Source organism: Oryx dammah, unplaced genomic scaffold, assembly GCF_014754425.2.
Source record: "Oryx dammah isolate SB20612 unplaced genomic scaffold, SCBI_Odam_1.1 HiC_scaffold_24, whole genome shotgun sequence".
Classification (NCBI taxonomy): Eukaryota; Metazoa; Chordata; class Mammalia; order Artiodactyla; family Bovidae; genus Oryx; species Oryx dammah.
The window spans coordinates 694,546-716,122 of record NW_024070208.1 but is presented as its reverse complement, the minus strand read 5'-3'; the positions used below and the strand labels follow the sequence as shown (position 1 = coordinate 716,122).

At 36.7% G+C, this 21,577-nt stretch overlaps 1 pseudogene; it reads right to left on the bottom strand.

The window, feature by feature from the left end:
- Positions 1–18,096: 18,096 nt before the first annotated feature.
- Positions 18,097–19,104, bottom strand: LOC120882884 (annotated as a pseudogene).
- Positions 19,105–21,577: the final 2,473 nt, after the last annotated feature.

Here is a 21,577-nt window from a genome sequence, read left to right as displayed (position 1 = left end):
ATAAAAAAATAAAATAAAATAAAAATAAAAAAATTACAAGTGATAAGGAAGGACACTACATAATGATCAAGTGATCAACCCAAAAGAAAGACATAAGAAATGTAAATATCTATGCACTCAACATAGGAGCACCTCAATATATAAGAAAAATACTAACAGACATAAAAGGAGAAATTGACAGTAACACAATAATAGAAACTTTGACACCTCACTCACACCAACGGACAGATCATTAAAACAGAAAATTATTAAGGAAACACCGGTCTTAAAGGATATATTAGATGAGATGGATTTCATTGATATCTTCAGGACATTCCATCCAAATGCAGAAGAATACACCTTCTCAAGTGCCATGGAGCATTCTCCAGGAAGGACCATATCTTGAGTCACAAGTCAATCCTCAGTAAATTTAAGAAATTGAAATTTTATCAAGTATCTTTTCCAATCACAATGCTATGAGACTAGATATCAATTATAAGAAAAAAAAAACACTGTAAAAAGACAGAAACACATGGATATTAGATAATATGTTTCTAAATAACAAACAGGTTACTGAAGAAATCAAAGAATAAATTAAAAAAATTTTCTAGAAACAAATGAGAATGGAAGCACAACATCTCAAAATGTATAGAATGTAGTGAAAGCAGTTCTAAAAGGGAAGTTTATAACAATACAATCCTATCTCAAAAAACAAGAAAAACATCGAATAGACAATCTAACTTTACACCTAAAACAACTGGAAAAAGAAGGAAAAATTTAAAAAAAAATTAGCAGAAGGAGAGAAATCATAAAGATCAGAGCAGAAATAAGTGAAAAGAAATGCAAGAAAAAATTAGTAAAGATTAATAAAACTAAAAGCTGTTTCTTTGAGAAGATAAACAAAATTGACAAAACTTTAGCCACACTCATCAAGAGCCAAAGACAGATGAACCAAATCAACAGAAGTAGAAATGAAAAATGAGAGGTTACAACAGACAATGCAGAAATACAAAGGATTATAAAAGACTATTATGAACAACTATATGGCAATAAAATGGATAACCTGGAAGAAATGGATGGATTCTTAGAAAAGTTCAATTTTCCAAAACTGAACCAGGAAGAAATAGAAATTATTAACAACCCAAATACAAGCACTGAAATTGAAGCTGTGATCAAAAATTTCACAAAAACAAAAGCCCAGGACCAGATGGCTTTACAGCATAATTCTATCAAACATTTAGAGAAGAGCTAACATCTATCCTTCTAAATTTTTTTTTTTTAAATTGTAGAGGAAGGAACACTTCCAAACTCATTCAACGAGAACCATCAGCCTGATATCAGACAAAGGCAACACATACAAAAGAAAACTGCAGACCAATATAACTGATGAACACAGATGCAAAAATCCTCAATAAAATTTTACCAAATAGAGTTCAAAAACACATTGAAAGGCTCATACATCGTGATCAAGTTGGGTTTACTCCAGGGATGCAAAGATTCTTCAACATATGCAAATAAATCAATGTGATACACCATATTAACAAATTGAAAGATAAAAACCATATGATCTCCCAATAGATGCAGAGAAAGCCTTTGACAAAATTCTGGATCCATTTATGATTAAAACTCTTCAAAAAATATACATAGAAGGAACCAATCTCAACATAGAAAAGGCCATATATGACAAGTCTACAGCAAACATTCTCAATGTTTAAAAAAACTGAAAGCATTCCCCTAAGATCCTGAATAAGATAAGGGTGTCCACTTTCACCATTATTATTCAACATAGTTTTGAAAGTCCCAGGTACAGCATCAGAGAAGGAAAAAGCAAAAAAAAAAAAAAAAAAGAGGAATTCAGATTGTAAAAGAAGTAAAGCTCTCACTGTTTGCAGATAATATGCTACTGTACAGAGAAAACTCTAAAGCTACAATCAGAAAATTACTAGAGCTAATCAGTGCATTTAGTAAAATTACGGGGTATAAAACCAATACACAAAAATCACTTGCATTCCCATATAATAATAATGAAAATTCAGAAAAATAAATTAAGAAACAAATCCCATTTACCATTGCAACTTAAAGAATAAAATATCTAGGAATAAATTTACCTAATAAAAAAAGAGTTGTACTAGGAAAATTATAAGACACTGATGAAAGAAATCAAAGATGACATAAATAGATGGAGAGATATTTCATGTTCCTTGGTAAGAAGAATCAATATTGTGAAAATGACTATACCACCAAATGCAATCTACAGATTCAATGGGATCCCTATCAAATTACCAATGGCATTTTTCACAGAACTAGAACAAAGAATTTCATAATTTATATGGAAATACAAAAGACCCCAAATATGTAAAGCAGTCTTCAGAAAGAAGAACGGAGCTGGAGGCATCAACCTTCCTAACTTCAGATTATACTGCAAAACTAGTCATCAAGACAGTATGGTTCTGGCACAAAGACAGAAATATAGTCCAGTGGAACAAGATGGAAAGCCCAGAAATAAACCCATACACCTATGGGTGCCTTATTTCTGACAAAGGAACAAAGACAGACTCTTCAATAAATGGTGCTGGGAAAACTGGACATCTACATGTAAAAGAACGAAATTAGAACAGTTCCTAACACCATACACAAAGATAAACAACATGGATTAAAGACCTAAATGTAAGACCAACAACTATAAAACTCTTAGAGAAAAACATAGGCAGAACACTTGATGACATAAATCAACAAGATCGTCTATGACCCACCTCCTAGAATAATGGAAAGAAAACCAAAGTAAACAAGTGGGACCTGGTTAAACTTAAGAGCTTTTGCACAGTAAAGTAAATTGTAAGCAAGGTGAAAAGACAACCCTCAGAAAGGGAGAAAATAATAGCAAATGAAACAACTGACAAAGGATTAATTTCCAAAATGTACAAGCAACTCATACAACTCAATACCAGAAAAAACAAGCGGGATAAAGACCGAAACAGACATTTCTCCAAAGAAGACATACAGATCGCTAACAAACACATGAAAAGATGCTTAACATTGCTCATTATTAGCAAAATGCAAATCAAAGCTACAATGAGATATCACCTCACACCAGTCAGAATGACCATCATCAAAGACTTTACAAACAATAAATGTTTGAGAGGGTGAATAGAAAAGGGAATGCTCTTGCACTGTCAGTGGTGATGTAAATTGATACAGCCACTGTGGAAGACAGTATGGAAATTCCTTAAAAACTCGGAATAAAAGCATTGTATGACCCAGCAATCCCATTCCTAGGCTTATACCTTGAGGAAACCAAAATTGAAGACACATGTATCTCATTGTTCACTGAAGCACTATTTACAATGGCTAAGACATTGAAGCAACCTAGATGTCCCATTGACAGATGAATGGATAAAGAAGTTGTTGTACATATATACAATGGAATATTATTCAGCCATAAAAAGGAGTGCATTTGAGTTAGTTCTAATGATGTGTATGAACCTAGAACCACCTTCACACCTTACAGTGTGAAGTAAATCAGAAGTAGAGAGATAAATATCATATACTAACACACATATATGGAATTTAGAAAAATGGTACCAAACAATTTATTTACAGGGCAGCAGTGGAGAAACAGACATAGAGGTTAGACTTATGGGCAAGGGGAGAGGGGAGGAGAAGGTGCGATGTATGGAGAGAGTGACACGGAAAGTTATACTACCATATGTAAAATAGATAGCCAATGAGAATTTGTTGTATGTCTCAAGAAACCCAAACAGGGTCTCTGTATCAGCCTAGAGGGTTGGAATGGGGAGGGAGATGGGAAGGAGGTTCAAAAGGGAGGGGATATATGTATACCTATGGCTGATTTATGTCGAGGTTTGACAGAAAACAACAAAATTCTGTAAATCAATTATCCTTCCATTAAAAAAAAAAAAAAAAAAGCCGGTGCCCTAGGACTACCCAGGAGGTGGGGAGGGAGGTGGGAGGTGGGTTTGGGACGGGGGACACATGTACACCTGTGCTGATTTATGTCAATGTATGGCAAAAACCACCACAGTATTGTAAAGCAATTAGCCTCCAATTAAACAAACAAACAAACAAAAGTTCATTTGCCATTTTCTTTATAGTGGTGGTTCTTAACACTAGATAAATATAAAAATTTGGACATACTTTAAAATTTATCAGCATTGAGAGCCCACCTGCAGAGATTCTGCTTTAAATAATCTGTTCTGGATCATGAGTAGCATTTGTTCTAAGAGCTTCTTAGATGGTTCTAATATGAAGTCGGTTTTAGATTCATTTCTCTGAAACTTTCTTCAGCTCTTCTGGAAATGTTGAATTGTTCTGCCCTTTAATGTGTCAAGCTTCCCTGGTGGTTCAGCCAGTAAAGAATCTGTCTACAATGTGGGAGACCTGGGTTTGATCTCTTGGTTGGGAAGATCTCCTGGAGAAGGGAACAGCTACCCACTCCAGTATTCTGGCCTGGAGAATTCCATGGACTGGAGAATTCCATGCCCTGGAGAAGTCCATGTGGTCATAAAGAGTTGAATATGATTGAGAGACTTTCACTTAGAGTGTCGAATGTCTACTCATCATTCTGATATTTTTCATACAGAGTTGTAATATTTTTATTTATGCATTAGTCTCCTGGCTCTCAATTTGCTAGCAAATTTGGAAAACTCAGCAGTGGCCACAGGTCTGAAAGAGATCAGTTTTCATTGTAATCCCAAAGAAAGGCAATGACATAGAATGTTGAAACTACTGTACAACTGAGATCATTTCACATGCTAACAAGGTAATGCTCAATATCCTTCAAGCTAGGCTTCAACAGTACGTCAACTGTGAACTTCCAGATGTACAAGCTGGATTCAGAAACAGCAGAGGAACCGAGATCAAATTGCCAACATCCTTTGGATCATAGAAAAAGCAAGGGAATTCCAGAAAAAAACATTACTTCTTCTTCATTGACTACATGAAACCCTTTGACTGTGTGGATCATGGCCCTTCTCAGGTGGTGCTAGTGGTAAAGAACCTGCCTGCAAATGCAGGAGATCTAAGATACAAAGTTTCAATCTTTGGGTTGGGAAGATTCCCTGGAGTAGGAAATGGCAATCCACTCCATTACTCTAGCGTGGAGAATTCCATGGACAGAGGAGCCTGGCAGGCTACAGTCCACAGGGTCAAAAAGATCAGACATGCTTGAAGCAACTTAGGATAGACAGTGTTGATCACAACAAACTATGGAAAATTCTTAAAGAGCTGGGAATACCAGAGCACTTTACCTTCCTCCTGAGAAACCTGTATACAGGTCAAGAAGCAACAATTAGAACCAGACAAGGAAAAACAGACTGGTTCAAAATTGGGAAAGAATTATGACAAGGCTGTATATTATCACCTTGCTTATTTAACTTATATGCAGAATACATATGTGATATGCTGGGCTGGATGAAGCTCAAACTGGAATCAAGATTGGCAGGAGAAATATCAATAACCTCAGATATGCAGATGACACCATCCTAATGGCAAAAAGAGAAGAGGAAGTAAAGAGCCTCTTGATGCAGGTGAAAGAGGAGTGTGAAAGTGTGAAAAACTCTGCATTCAAAAAAAAAAATCAAACAAACAAAAAAAACAAAAATGTGGCATTCAGTCCCATCACTTCACAGCAAATAGATGGGGAAACAATGAAAACAGTAACAGACTATTTTCTTGGCTCCAAAATCATTGTGGATGGTGACTGCAGCTAAAAAATTAAAAGACATTTGTTCCTTGAAATAAAGCCTATGACAATCCTAGACAGTGTATTAAAATGCAAAGACATCACTTTGCTGACGAAGATTCATGTAGTCAAAGCTATGGTTTTTCTAGTAGTTATGTAAGGATGTGAAAGTTGGACCATAAAGTAGCCTGAGTGCTGAAGACTTGATATTTTTGAACTTCAGTGCTGGAAAAGACAAGGAGATTAAACCAGTCAATCATAAAGGAAATCACTCCTGAATAGTCATTGGAAGGACTGATGCTGAAGCTGAAGCTCCAATAGTTTGGCCACCTGAGGCAAAGAGCTGACTCATTGGAACAGACCCCAATGCTGGGAAAGATTGAGGGCTTGATGAGAAGGGGGTAACAGAGGATGAGATGGCTGGATGGCATCATTGACTCAGTGGACATGAGTTTGTGTCCGAGAGATAATGAAGGACAGGAAAGCCTGGCATGCTGGAGTCCATGGGTTCTCAAATAGTTGGACACAACTGAACAACCTGGATCTGCATCTGGGGATGTTTCCGTATTACACACTCCTTATTGGATATTCAGCATCTACTAGAGTGTCTGGGCTACTGCAGGTCCTCATTGTGTTTACTGACCTATACCTGGTGTTTTAAATTAAGAATATGCACATTATGACCAGCTGAGTAAGGAGACACAATTCAACATGCGGTCACTGTGTATCTCCTTCACACCTGAGCAGCCACTTTGGGGAAGTGAAACCCCAGGTCATTTTGATTAAAGTTGAAATTTCAATATACTCACACAAAGGAAGTAAAATCACTAGGTTTATGATTTACAAATCCAAGAAATGGCAGGGCGGGGTGTGTGGTGTGAGGTGGGTGTGGGGTGGGCAATGAGCCAGAGGAAGGGCAGCCCTCCCTCCATGGTCATCAGGGAGCAGTAGATTACAAAGTAACAAAACATCTATTACTCATAACGTGGTGGAGGTAGAAGTCATTAACTTTTCAAAGACTCAACATGAAGCAGTTATTTTGAAAGCCCCAGGGAAAGCAAAACAGGAACTCCTGGCAGGAATCTTTAACTTGGCTTCTTATCTAAATCTCTAGACTAGGTGTGATCAGGGTTGCTGTACTATAAAATCTCCACATAGTAACTCAAAATAGCTGTTTTCTCATCACGCTAAGCAGTGAATGAGCATTAAAAGATATGATGTGTGGGTTCTGTAAGGTAATCTCCAAATATTGGTAAAAATATTATTGGAATAATAATATAGACAATTTTTCTTGGGAGAAGATAATTTTCAGTAGAAAATATTTGATTATGACACATTCAATGCTTTTTCTTTTTAACTTATTCTAATTAGCCATACAGATATTGGGACATTAGCCTTATGATTTATTTTCTTTATAAAAGTAAGAAAGAGATTATATCACTAAAATATTCTCCTTGTTTAAGGAAGAGCTTCCCTTCAGATGCTTGGTTAGCTTTTCCTTCTCAATTAAATATTATTATTAGAAAATTAATCTCATTAAAGTTGATAATCTCTAAGATTTTGTCTATGCCAAGAATAAATGCAATCTAATTGCAGATGAGCAGCATTTTGAAAGAAACAAAAGTGGTTTGTGCACATTTTAGATAATTCATAAAACACATATACTTATCATCCTAAATGAGTGGATGAGCTTCCCAAGAAGCTCATCTTCATTTCATCCCATGAAAGGGTAACCAAAGCTCAGTGGTGTCACACCATGTGGATGAGGACTGAGATTTGTCAGAACATACTAGAAACGAGGGTCAGAGTGCTTTCTGTGAATGACTGATGAAAAAGTGCCATCAACACCCCAACTACACCATTTTATCAAGTGATAAATTTCTTGCCATGCCTTGAGTACCTGCTTTGGCATACTATTTCTTAATGTTCAATCAGACCTGCTTAACTTTTGAGACATTAGGCTTTGCTATATCCTAACATATTATGAGATATAAGGGAACATCAACAGAAATCAATATTTCTATGAAGATTTGTATTATAAATTTGTATTTTATAAATATATGTATGGAAAGAAAAGAAAGAACATGCAATCAGTCCCATATACTATACATTCCATATAGGTCCAGCATGTGCAAGGTTTTATTCACTAAGAATGAAAAGATAAAATAACACACAGTCCTTAGGAATTGCAGAACATGGGAATGATTGGCAGGATTCAGCAGGAAACTCCAGAATAATCCCCCCAAAACATGTTTCAGGAAAGCAGAGGCACCTGAACACACCCTATATTCAATAAAACTGTACACATCTTTTTGAACTATATAAATCATGGGATGATAGGGCAGGCAATGGATGACACAGAAACATCACTTCCCTTTGGCAATCAATATCAGTGAACAGGACCCTCTGCAAAACAGAAAGAACCATGGTTTTAAATTCTGGAACGGAACAATTGGCCCTTGATTCAACTGAGGGACTTGTTAACATGAAGATTCAGGAGCACATTGAATTGGAATCTGCAGCAGCAGCAGAGCTCTGGAATCTGCATTTTAACGGCTCTCAGGAGAGTCTTTTTTTGTACTAAACTTGAGAACTATTTCCAAGTGTGTGGTGACAGATATTACTTTGAAACCATGAGACGTGGATTGTAACATTAGTTCATCTACTAACTAAAGCTCCTGCAAGGTCAACTCTAAGTCAAATTTGTCTTTGTACCCCATTATTACTTGCAAAAGAGTATTCAGTGATGTTTGTTGAACTAAAGTTAATCAAACATTGGACAGTTCTCAGTTTCTTCATCTATAATTTGGCTATTTTGGATTAGATAATTTTAATTGTCTCTAGCATGCCATGATTCCGGGTCTTTCTGTACAGAAGGGGTAGAATAAGCTTCAGAACAAGCAGTAGTTATCTTTTGTTTGTGTTGTTTGTGACACCATGTCTTAGTCTGTTAAGGCAGCTATAATATATATAATATAATATAATATATTTGTATAATATTTATAATATATTTATGTATTATAAATATATATTTATAATATATTTATATATATTATATATTATACAATATATATTTATAATATATTTGTATATATTTATAAATATTTATATTATATATTACATGATATTATATACATATATAGGTGGACTATAAACAATTTACTCCCAGTGACTGAAAATCCAGGATCAGTGTGCCAGAGTGCAGACTGTGGCCCTCTCACTGTGCTCCACATGCTGAAAGGGCAAAGGAGCTCCCTGAGGTCTCTTTCATGAGGGCACTAATCCATTCATGAGGATCTTTATTGTTTCATGTATCTGATCTCATGATCTAATTGCCTCCTAAAGGTCCCACCTCTTCTCAGGATTTAGGTTTCAACACAGGAATCTTGACAGGGACACAGACATTCAAGCCGCAGCTTGCAGCTCTCTGAAACCTGAACCTTATTTCCTCTGATAAATGTTCTCTGGAGTTTAGGGAACTCAGGGAATTTCTGTTGGATTTACAAGTATGAAATCTAAACAGTAAAAGCACATGGCCAGTTTAAAGAGCAGTAAATGTCTATTTGCTCACTGACACATACAAATTGTAGTGAGAGAAAGAATGCCTGGAGGTTTCTTGTGGACTGTGTCAGTTTCTATCTAAGCAGTTTACCCAGAATTGCAAGTAGTCACTAGCAGGAAAAAGCTGGAGATAGAACAATGTGATTCACTGCAAGAAAAAAGAAAATCACCTTTCAACTCCCACCAAGCCAAGAATCACAAAGTTAAATCTCCTTAAGAATACACAGCAGGTGAGATTTACCTGGGTTTTCCTACTCCTCCAAGGGAAGCACCTGAGGGGGGTTAGTGATGGGAGAAGCAGAGGAACCACACATACCCTCCCTGTCTTACTTCAGGCACCACAAGCCTAAAGCTTTCCCCAACAAGAGGAGGGGAGAAAAATGACTTCCATATGGAAATGGAAATTTTCTTGCATAAAAATAGATGTTTTTGCTACCAAGTTAAATTGTTTTTAGGATTACTTTAGGAATTAAAGAGATCACAGGATTTCAAACAAGCATAAAGGGGGGGAAGTAGCCTTATAGAGTGTTTTAATGTCATGAAGGAAAACAATAAAATTGTTTTTTCAATATAAATTTATTTTTTTAGTTGGAGGTTAATTACTTTATGATATTGTGTTGGTTTTGCCATACATCAACGTGAATCCACCACAGGTATACACGTGTTCCCCATCCTGAACCACCCCTCCCTCCTCCCTCCCCATACCATCCCTCTGGGTTGTCTCAGTGCACCAGCCCCAAGCATCCACTATCATGCGTCAAACCTGGACTGGTGATCCATTTCATATGTGATATTATACATGTTTCAATGCCATTCTCCCAAATCATCCCACCCTTGCCCTCTCCCACAGAATCCAAAAGACTGTTCTATATATCTGTGTCTTTTCTGCTGTCTCACATACAGGGTTATCGTTACCATCTTTCTAAATTCCATATATATGCATTAGTATACTGTATTGGTGTTTTTCTTTCTGGCTTACTTCACTCTGTATAATAGGCTCCAGTTTCATCCACCTCATTAGAACTGATTCAAATGCATTCTTTTTAATGGCTGAGTAATACTCCCTTGTGTATATGTACCACAGCTTTCTTATCCATTCATCTGCTGATGGACATCTAGGTTGTTTCCATGTCCTGGCTATTATAAACAGTGCTGCGATGAACAGGAACACTCTTACACTTTTTTTTTTTTTAATGTGTTACACTATAGTCCCAATTCTTTCATTTTATTCTAATAATGAACCTACAATGGTATATTTAATATTGGTATCTGAGGACAATTCTTCCTAGTCTTTCAAATGATTAAGAAATATGCATGATGTTACCACCAGCCTCAGTGAAATTCTTTATCTGGAGGATAATGTGTCAGAGATTATACTTCAAGGAATAATAACATAAATATAATTCATATATAGTTATGAAACTTAAGTGAAAATATTTGGCAAGTTTTCATTTAGTAGGATATATTATCCAACTTTCTTGGAGAATGGGCCTTTTTTTCCCCTTTAACAAGGAAGCAAAACAATATCAGCTTGATGAGAATGGCATAGTAGTAAAAATATAGTGTATAAAAAGGGAAAATTAGTTTGGAATTAGAACACGGTAGAGAGAGGAATGTCAAAAACAATATCTTGGAAAGATTTTTTAATAAAAAATAAATGTTTTTAAATAGAAAGATTTGTATGAAAACTGTTGAAAGTAAAATACTATTTTGGGCCAAAAATAAAAGAAAAAAAATGATTTTATAAGGTTATATATTTGCAATTTTCCAAAATGTAGAATATGGATTTTTACAAGCAAAACATATACAGTATTGATAAATTCTAAACTAAGAACTAAATTGTAGAAAATAAATAGAATTCAAATATTTTCATATTTACTGTAAACAGATACCAATAAAATGCTGAACCCTATTGGAAAAAGTATGATGAATGAAAGGGAAAATATTGTCTTTGGAACCAAATTATTGGGCATCTATGGAAGGAGAATTGTGAGTCTACAAGTTGTATTTCAGGAAAAAACTTTATAAAACTGGTAACTTAGAGAAGCAAAAATAGTACATTTCAGGTGATGAGCTATTATCACATGATATTATATCAGGAGTGACTAAATTTTTACTCTGGAAATTTAAAAAGTAAATGAGAGAAACTACGAATGCTCTTTCTTTCTAAAAACAAGAGGATAGGAGAAATCTTCCTTCCCCAAACCCATATGTGTAGCATGTCTCAGTTATATATGGGTGAATGTTGAAAAGGACAAAGAGAACAAAATTTTTGCAAAATGTTATGGAAATGGTTGTGGAGACATGTAAACATGTATTTAATACCAGGTGTTGTAGGTGTGAAATAGGCTTTATTGGGTAATCATTTACTATCAGAGAAGTGACAGAATGCAGATAATTTTCTGAGCTTTTCAATGGTGTCTCCAGGCAGGACAGATGGACTGCATGCACTACGACTGCAGTCCCAGTAGAGGGGGCTCTGGCCTTAACGGATCTACATTTTTGTGAATCCAGCAGACAGGAGCACCTATCTGGTCTGAGAAGTGGACTTTTTATTTAATTAATTAATTTTACTATTTTGGAGAAGGCAATGGCACCCCACTCCAGCACTCTTGCCTGGAAAATCCCATGGATGGAGGAACCTGGTGGGCTACAGTCCATGGGATCCTGAAGAGTCGGACATGACTGAGCGACTTCACTTTCACTTTTCACTTCCATGCATTGGAGAAGGAAATGGCAACCCACTCCAGTCGGACACGACTGAAGCGATTTAGCAGCAGCAGCAGCATTTTACTATTTATATTGTCTTCTTTAATGCATTTCCATTTTTCTTCCTATAAACAACATTTGTATTACATTATTTTTACCATGAAAATAGAGCACATAATTTTATAGATAAGGATAAAGAAGCTCAGGGAATCTAAATGACTGGAATTTAGAAAGATGGTAACAATAACCCTGTATGCGAGAGAGCAAAAGAGACACAGATGTATAGAACAGTCTTTTGGACTCTGTGGGAGAGAGCGAGGGTGGGTGATTTGGGTGAATGGCATTGAAGCATGTATAATATCATATATGAAACTAGTCGCCAGCCCAGGTTCGATGCATGATACTGGATGCTTGCGGCTGGTGCACTGAGAACCCAAAGGGATGGTACGGGAAGGGAGGAGGGAGGGGGGTTCAGGATGGGGAACACATGTATACCTGTGGCAGATTCATGTTGATGTATGGCAAAACCAATACAATATCGTAAAGTAATTAACCTCCAACTAAAATAAATAAATTTATATGAAAAAAAAGATAAATACTTCTGGTTCAAGTTAGAGTCATCAGCTTTTTAAAGATTACATTTTCTACTCTGCTTCTTGCTTTCATTCACTTCAATTTTGTCCTAAACTTAGAGTAAACAACCACAGCTGTCCTTAATTCTTTAGAAGTTCGAGACCAAACATATTCTTGCTAATTTTGCTGCTGCTGCTGCTAAGCCACTTCAGTCCTGTCCGACTCTGTGTGACCCCATAGACGGCAGCCCACCAGGCTCCATTGTCCCTGGGATTCTCCAGGCAAGAACACTGGAGTGGTTTGCCATTTCCTTCTCCAGTTTATGAAAATGAAAAGTGCAAGTGAAGTCGCTCAGTCATGTTCGACTCTTAGTGACCCCGTGGACTGCAGCCAACCAGGCTCCTCTGTCCATGGGATTGGCAATTCAGGATAAGATATTAATACATCATTCGGTAAGCTCTTCAGTGTCTCATTAGTTTCTGATGTACCCCTCTAACCATTGATTATTGAGAACTTCACTTCTTATTTGGTGAGTCAGAACTTGGAACATTGTATCCTCCTGAGTTCATTGCTTTCAAAAAATGTTTGCCTTCAGGTAGAATATTTGACAATAGCTGCTATACGACTCTTTTGCTATTCAGTAATTGCCATTTGGTTATATTTCCATTGATTATGAAGATAAGGCATTTTCAAAATTTTCTATTTCAATTATTTCTAAGAATAAGTATGGTGATTATAGTTCCACACAATTTATAATCACTATATAGAGAACTACAAGCATGTTTCCTGGGTAGTGAATGAAATTTCACACTCTCTGTGTTGGGGGGGTAAGGGGAGTCAAGTGAAGGGGGACAGCATGGAATAGGGTAAAGATTCCCAAGGTGGGAGTAAAGAGACTTGGATTTTAGTCCAAGCCCTCTTATTAGCTAGTTGTATGTCTTTGAGCAAGTCATTTAGAAGTGAACTTTCTAAAAGGGAGAGCTCCTCAGACCTGCTGAGCCAACTTTCAACAAAGCTGCCTCAAAAAGAAAGGACATGATTTTCCAAATTAAGCAAATATAAGTACAGGATTCAAGTTATGTTTGAAATTCAGGTAAAAACTTAATAAGATTTTCATGTAAGTATGTTTATGCAATATCTGGAACACACATATTGAAAAAAATTATGGTGTGTTTGCAACTCAGAGTTAAATGACTTGTTTGTATTTCATTTGGCAATCCTTGCCAGACTGTCTCTCTGCACAATTGTGGGAATAATCACAGGAGACAGCCTGTTCCATAGGCTAGGATATATGTCTCAAAACAATGTGAACACAAACTCTTTTGCTACAGCATTCGCTCTTTTCTTTTCTTGTGTTGTTCTGAAATCAATCTATCATGCATCTCAGGGTTCCCAATCCAGAGTTAAGAGTAGTGCTTCAAAAGATATTGTTCAAATTTTGAGAGCTTTGAGTTTTCATCTGCATATGTTTTCATAGAAAAATTGTTTCACATCCCTCAAGCTTCATTTTCTCATCTGTAAAGTAGGTTTGTAAAATAGCTGACACAGATGCTGTTAAAATATAATAAAATGAAAATAAAATATGTGGCACTCGTGAACAGTCACTGAATGAAAAATTTTTCAACATGGTATATCCTAGAAATACATTTTCCCAGTTTATAAAAATTAGGGGATACTTAAAGCCTAAAATATGTACACTTAAAAACTCGTGCAAGATAATATTTCAAAAGCTCAGTGGAATAAACTGAAAATGTGGTTCCTTGAAATTGAGCATATTTCGTGGAGAAGAGGTTCATAATGTAATACCAAAAACAAAAAGATTCCATGTCTCCATACTTAAATATTATGAAAAATATTAAAATATTATGGTCTTTTGGAGTACATCTTTTATTTGTTCTTGTTCAGTCACTCAGTCATGTCTGACTCTTTGAGACTCAATGGACTGCAGCATGCCAGGCTTCCCTGTCCATCACCAACTCCCATGTTTACTCAGTCAATTATGCCATCCAACCATCTCATCCACTGTTATCCACTTCTTTGCATGCCCTCAATCTTTCCCAGCATCCAAGACTTTTCCAATGAGTCGGCTTTTCTTATTGGGTGGCCTAAGTATTGAGTTTCAGCTACAGCATCAGTCCTTCCAGTGAATATTCAGGGTTGATTTCCTTTAGGATTGACTGGTTTGCTCTCCTTGCTGCCAAGGGACTCTCAAGAATCCTCTCCAGCACATTTTGGAAGCATCAGTTCTTCAGCACTGAGCCTTCTTTATGGTCCAACTCTCACATTACATACACAATTACAGGAAAAACCATAGTTTTGACTATATGGACCTGGGTTGACAAAGTGATGGCTTTGCTTTTTAATGTGCTGTCTAGATTTGTTTTAAGTTTTATTCCAAGGAGTAAGCATATTTTAATTTCATGACTACAGTCACCATCTCAGTACAGCACTACAGAACAGAGAAAATACCAGATTGTCCTTTTATATTTTTATATAGAATCACTCAACAATTAATACAGCTTAAATGAAAAAGTTAAAGTCATTCCTCCTCTTGTCACTGTTTTCCCCACTTACAGTCTTAATCCCTCTGGATAGATTTTGATAAACATTTATCTCAATCAAATTTTGTGAATGTAGCTTTAAAGAGCCTACATTATATTATTATTTGAGCAGTTTCCTCTCATGAGGCAGATTCTAAAATGTGGATATTGAGTTTTCAGGCATGGCATTGAAATTTGTTAAGATTTAAATAAATGTTTTCATTTTTATAACAGTAATGGCTTCCCCCTGAAAGTATGTAGGCATTTGGGGATTCTAGCTGCTGCAGTTCATAAACTACTCAAGTGCTGTGGCCATCTTCTGAATTACAGTGTATAGTCACGTGTTGATCATCTATTATCCCATATATCATAACCATCCATTTTTATGCTTTGAGTCCATAATTGAAATAATATGTTGGTATTATATTATTAGAAATATGCATCTATAAGTTATTCCTTCTTGCAGAGTTTAGAGAGAATTTATTAGTATACTCTCAATAAATTGATGGAATTCATAAATATAGCTTACATAAATATCACCTTTAAAACTATGAATTTTTTTTAGTACAGCCTCTCCAACTCATTTTTACCACCTAATTTTGAGGAAATGTCTTTTTTTCAAGGACTGAACAACTGAGCTGTGAAATTAGATGTTGTTGACTACATATATCAGATGCAAGTAGAATGGGAAGGGGGCGAAGTAAAAGTAACTTTTATTTGCAACTTCAATGAGCCAAGTTCCTGGGCAATGCTTAGCAGAAAGCAATAAATTAAAATGAGTTGAAGGAAGCACCTTTTATGCAACTCATAATTAACCCTTGGAACCCTGCCATAATATTTTATGAAGGCAAATAACTTACCAAGATTCAATAAGAAATTGGACACTATATCTGAATCAGAATGTCCCTTGCAGTTAATCTGCCTCTAGTGAAGATTATAGACGTTATCAATAGTTATGCTTATATTTTAAATGATCACAAACTAAAGGCAGATTAATAATGTTCTTTGCAATATATCATCCAAACTGAGCTAAGTACTTTGGAGTTTAGATAGACTGTGGTATCACCAAGTATTTAGTTCTTGAAAATTTATTCTTCTAAAATTTATGATCATGTTATAAAATATTCAAGTTTAAGTATTATGTATATTTTTTTCTTTCTAGACAGAAGTCTAAGATTGCTCTTTTACCCTCTCCTTACTCTTACATTCACTAATATTTTTATTCCAATGTCAGTATTTTCACTGTGCCTTTCAACACTGGAGAGTGAATAAAATAAGTGTGTGTGTGTGTGTGTGTGTGTGTGTGTGTTAAGTCTCTTCAGTTGTGTCCAACCCTTTGAGATCCCACAGACTGTAGCTCACTAGGCTTCTCTGTCCATGGGATTTTCCAGCAAGAATACTGAGGAAACTGCCATGGCATCCTCCAGGGGATCTTCCAGACTCAGGGATTGAACAGAAGTCTCTTATGTCTCCTGCTAATGCAGGCAGATTCTTTACCAGTAGAGCCACTGGGGCAGCCTCAAAGACAATAAATAGAGTGGATTAAAGGATTCCCTGAATTGCTATCAGTGTTGAGTAGGGTGTTCACCATATCATCATCTCAGATAGTAAGTTAGATAGTGGACAGGAGATGTTTTACTTGGCCAGGTAGGTCTGTTATGGTGGACATTTACATGCTATCTTTTCTCAAGAGATTCAACTGCTGTGGGAGAATGAGCTATGAAAGAGATCTACAGTATACAGAATATCATGATTTTTAAAAGACTAAATATAATAAACATTTATAAGGATTTAAAGTTAAATATTTTTTTGAGATAAAGTTATGTCGAAAATCTGAGCATTTTCTATTATCCAAAGACAAAAAAGAAAGCTCGGACTGACTGGCTTTTTTTTTTTTTTTTCCTGCTAACCCAGATCACTCCTAGTGGTATTGGCTCTTTTCAGAAAATTTCTGCTTATTTCAGCATGTTACTTGCTGTGTGGTTTTACTTATGACAAGAAAGGGAAGGTGATGGTTCAGGAAAACTCAAAACATAGCACAGAATTTCCAGAGTGAGAAACTGTCAGTTTGTATCACTTAAATACATGTCTCCAATTTGGAAACAGTTCCACTTGGATCACTTTGGACATTGTTTTCCTCTTAAGAAAAATATGTTTTTTTTTAATTATTATAAAAATTATCATTGCTTATCCTCCTTAATGGAATTAACTATAATAAAGCAAGAATTTTTGTTAGAATAAATTTGGTTTCAAAGTGTAAACAAATTATATCAAAAGAAGTTCAAAAATTAGTATTTGGAAGAGCAGTTTTTGCTGAAATTAGGCTACATTTTTTTCTGTTATGTTTGTCTGAAGTTTTCTACATATAGAATATAGCATAAAAGACTCCTATGTATAAAGTAATAGCTTCCTTCTATCAAGTCTTCCAACTTTGAATATTTTATAGAACTATCCTCACTGGTTCTACTTTGGCTGGAATAGCCAAAGTTACCAAAACAAACTTGGGTGTGCTCACCTGATGTACAGCAAAGCCAATCTATTGATACCAGTTTGCAGTGAAGGAAAATACAGCATTTATTGCAGGGCGCCAAGCAAGGAAAATGGGCAGCTCATGTTCAAAAGACCTAAACTCTCTGATGGCTTTTAGGGGAGGATCTTTTCTACACTTTTTGTTTATTTTTGTTGTTTTTTTAATTTATTTTAATTTGGAGATTATTACTTAACAATATTGTGATGGTTCTTGCCATACATCAATATGAATCAGTCATAGGCAAGCGTATGTCCCATCCACCCTGAACCCCTTCCCACATCCCTCCCTGCCACATCCCTCCAGGTTGTCACAGAGCACCAGCTTTGGATGCCCTGCATCACACATCAAACTCCAACTGGTTATCTATTTAACAAAAAATAAAATATTAAAAAATATTTTTACATATAGTCAAGTATATATAATCAAGTATCTATGGTTTCTCCCCATCCCAAGTAGTAAAGAATCCAAGATTCATTGCAAAACGTGTGCAAGTAGGCCCCAGTTTAAAGATAGTGAAGATCTTGTGGTCCAGCTTCAGGATTTGTGCTATTTTCCAATCTCCATGTTGAACATTCCTTCATCAGCATCTGATTCAGCTTCATAGTCTCTGCAGCAAGCCTACAGATCCCATTGGAAAGCTTCTCCATGGCCATGTGGACCTTCTTGTGCAGTCAGCAGATTAATTTTTCACCCAGGTGCAACTTCTCCAGAGCTGGACTGCCTTGGCAAACAGTGCAGGCACCATCTTGCTGTGGTCTTTGACCTGGGGTGAGGTGGTGAGGAAACAGCAGGTTTCCAGGGCCCTGATCTAGCAGTGCTGTGGAAAGAGGCACCCATGATGATCATCTTATAGTGGAGCTTCTTGTAATAGTTGCAGATCTTGTTGACACTCTTCACTAGTGAGTCCTCCAGGTGTTCCTACAACTTCTTGTATATGTTGGCCATGAGCTGGTCGAGAATACAACCCAGGAACAGGGACACGAATTCACCTGTCTCTGCATAGGCCATCAACTGGGCAAAGGATAAGAGTAGGGTTATACTGTAGTGCATACCATGCTCCTCCTCTAGCTTCTTTCCAGACTGAATTCCTTTCCAGGTGGATGACAGCTTTATAAGAACCCAGTCCTTGCTGATCCTGGCTTCCTTATATCTCTTGATGAGGCTCTGGGCAGGGCCAGCATGGCATTCTTATTGAAAGAGAGCCTTGCATCCACTTCCATGGAGTCCCAGCCTGGAATTTTCTTCAAATTTCTGCTCCAAATAGCAAAGTTTGTCAAGAGTATTTATAATTTGTTCCTTTTGTGACCCACCCAGGCTCCTGCATGGGGTATGGCATCCTCCACCAGCTCCTGATAGGTGGGTGTCCATTCCATGGCCAGGATCAAGGATGCATTGGTGGTGGCATTCTGAGGCTTGTACTAGTCAATAGTGTGGAATTTGCCTATGTTGGGCTCCACTGCAATCAAGTGTTTGAGCTGGTCCAGCACACTCTCCATCCTCTCCAGCTTCATGTGGAAACAGGACTTGGTGAAAGTCTGTGGGAGGGGGCATCCTACTCCCTACCCCCATAGGCCCCACCCCCTTCCTTTGTTTTAGAGATATCTGGTAATTGGTTGGCTTCATAATAGACCTTTTGATCACTTGTTTTTCCCATCTGGCACTTAACCACTTTTATGCATTCAATTACCAATAAGCAATGGAACCTGTGAAACCTTAGGCCCCCACCCTCGACCAAATAAAATCAGAAGCCCAGACCTGCTTCCCCACCTCCCTAAACCTCCATCTCCCCCACTTCCTAACCTTCCCACCACACTACTCTCCCCCACCTCACTCTGAGGTACCAGGTGTACCCTCCAGGAAGTGTGTGTAGTAAACTTTGTTTTTCAAAGCTTCCTTATGGCTATGATTAAGGGCACCTTGCAATCATAATAAAAATCACAAGGGCTAGTCCAGCCACAGCATGAATCTTGAAAAGAGAGTTATCTATGGGGAGACTATTGGGCTCAGATGAATGCTCCCACGTGTTTCTAGCCATAGCATCACTGTTGATAAGCACAAAACAACAGCATTTTTCTTATAAGTCTTTCTTATGGAGAATACTTGATAAAGGAAGAGCAGGAAGACAGGGAGTGAAAGAAAGCTTGACTACTGGGGTAAGAGATGTTGCCAGCATAAAACAAAGGATTTTCCTCACCATCCTATAAGGTTAAGTCACTAGCCCCTTCAGTTGATGACTAACAGTGCATCCTGGAAGGGTTTTGGAGGAAAACTGGACGAGACATTCTATGCTTTGGAAAAACAAGCTTCTTACCAAGTTTGATGTCAGTTTTAGGAAGACTTTTAATAAATGCAGATTCTTATAACTTCACATATGCAGAAAAGCATCAAAATCATTAACTGAGATATCTGTTATTTGTGACTAGCAGTAATATTTTACCAAAATGTGTGTGTGACTGCACATATTCCCTAGCCAAAAATCATATATATATATATATATATCCTTCCCTCCCTACCTATTTGGAGCAGTTCTTCAGAGCTATCTGAGAAGCTGTTTTCCAGGCTATAGTCTGCAGTAAGACCCTGATTAAAATTTAAACTCACAGGTCTTACAGTATGTGTTTATTTTTCAGTTGACACTAGATATTTTATATTCATAAGTATTTGTACGTTTAAGTTTTATAAAAACTCTGTTGAAAGTTAGGCTCATTTAATTTATCTGTAAAATTGAGATATTGAGGTGCATATTAAGTAACAGGCAGGAGTTTTCTGATGTACACAGAGAATTTTTTTTTTTCTTTATTATGGTCTATAGAGGTTGTCCTGATGGTTCAGAGTACAGTCTATGGTGTTGTATTCACTGGGCTTATTGCATCCCAGTTTGGCCCATCACCAGATAATATGATCTTGGACAAAATACTTAATGTTTTTAGATTGAGTATTTTTCTGCTTTTTCAGTTGTATAGAAGAGAATTATAGTAGAAACTGCCTCATTCTTCATGATGATTGCTAAGAGATAAATGAGATAATATATGTAAGGTGGTGAGTGTACTTCGTGGTACATCAAATATTATTTTATTACCAAGCTTAGTTATTATCATTTAAATCTGAAAGTGCTTCAAATATATCATTGCTCAAATACACTGTTCTTCTAATCCCATGCCTAAAATCCTATTAAATTTATTACCAGAGCTAGAAGTCAACCCAGAGATTTCACTTTCATTTTTCTTTTATCTCTGCTTTTATATATTACAGTATAAAAATATTTCAAAACAAATTAATTTAAAAAATTATGAAACCTGCTGCTGTCAATATTCAGTAAATAATAACATTTCATTTGAGTATTTTTAGGAATTTTATAATTCACTGGGTACAATTGCTTAAGCCTCCTTTATACCCCATTTCTACAAAGATACTGCACTTCTTCCATCATTTATTTTCTAAAACAAGACACCTCTCAAGAGGTGGCTTATGTGGATCTTTTTCATTCATGTTTTTAAATATTCATCATCAGTTTGGTTCAGTTGAGTTGCTCAGTCGTGTAGGACTCTTTGTGACCCCATGAACCGCAGCACACCAGGCCTCCCTGTCCATCACCAACTCTGGGAGTCCACCCAAACCCATGTCCATTGAGTCGGTAATGCCATCCAACCATCTCATCCTCTGTCGTCCCCTTCTCCCCCTGCCATCAATTTTTCTCAGCATCAGGGTATTTTCAAATGAGTCAGCCCTTTGCATCAGATGGCCAAAGTACTGGAGTTTCAAGTTCAACATCAGTCCTTCCAATGAACACCCAGCGCTGATCTCCTTTAGGATGACTGGTTGCATCTCCTTGCAGTTCAAAGGACTCTCAAGAGTCTTCTCCAACACCACAGTTCAAAAGCATCAATTCTTCAGCAGTCAGCTTTCTTCACAGTCAAACTCTCACATCCATACATGACCACTGGAAAAACCATAGCCTTGACTAGAAGGACCTTTTTTGGCAAA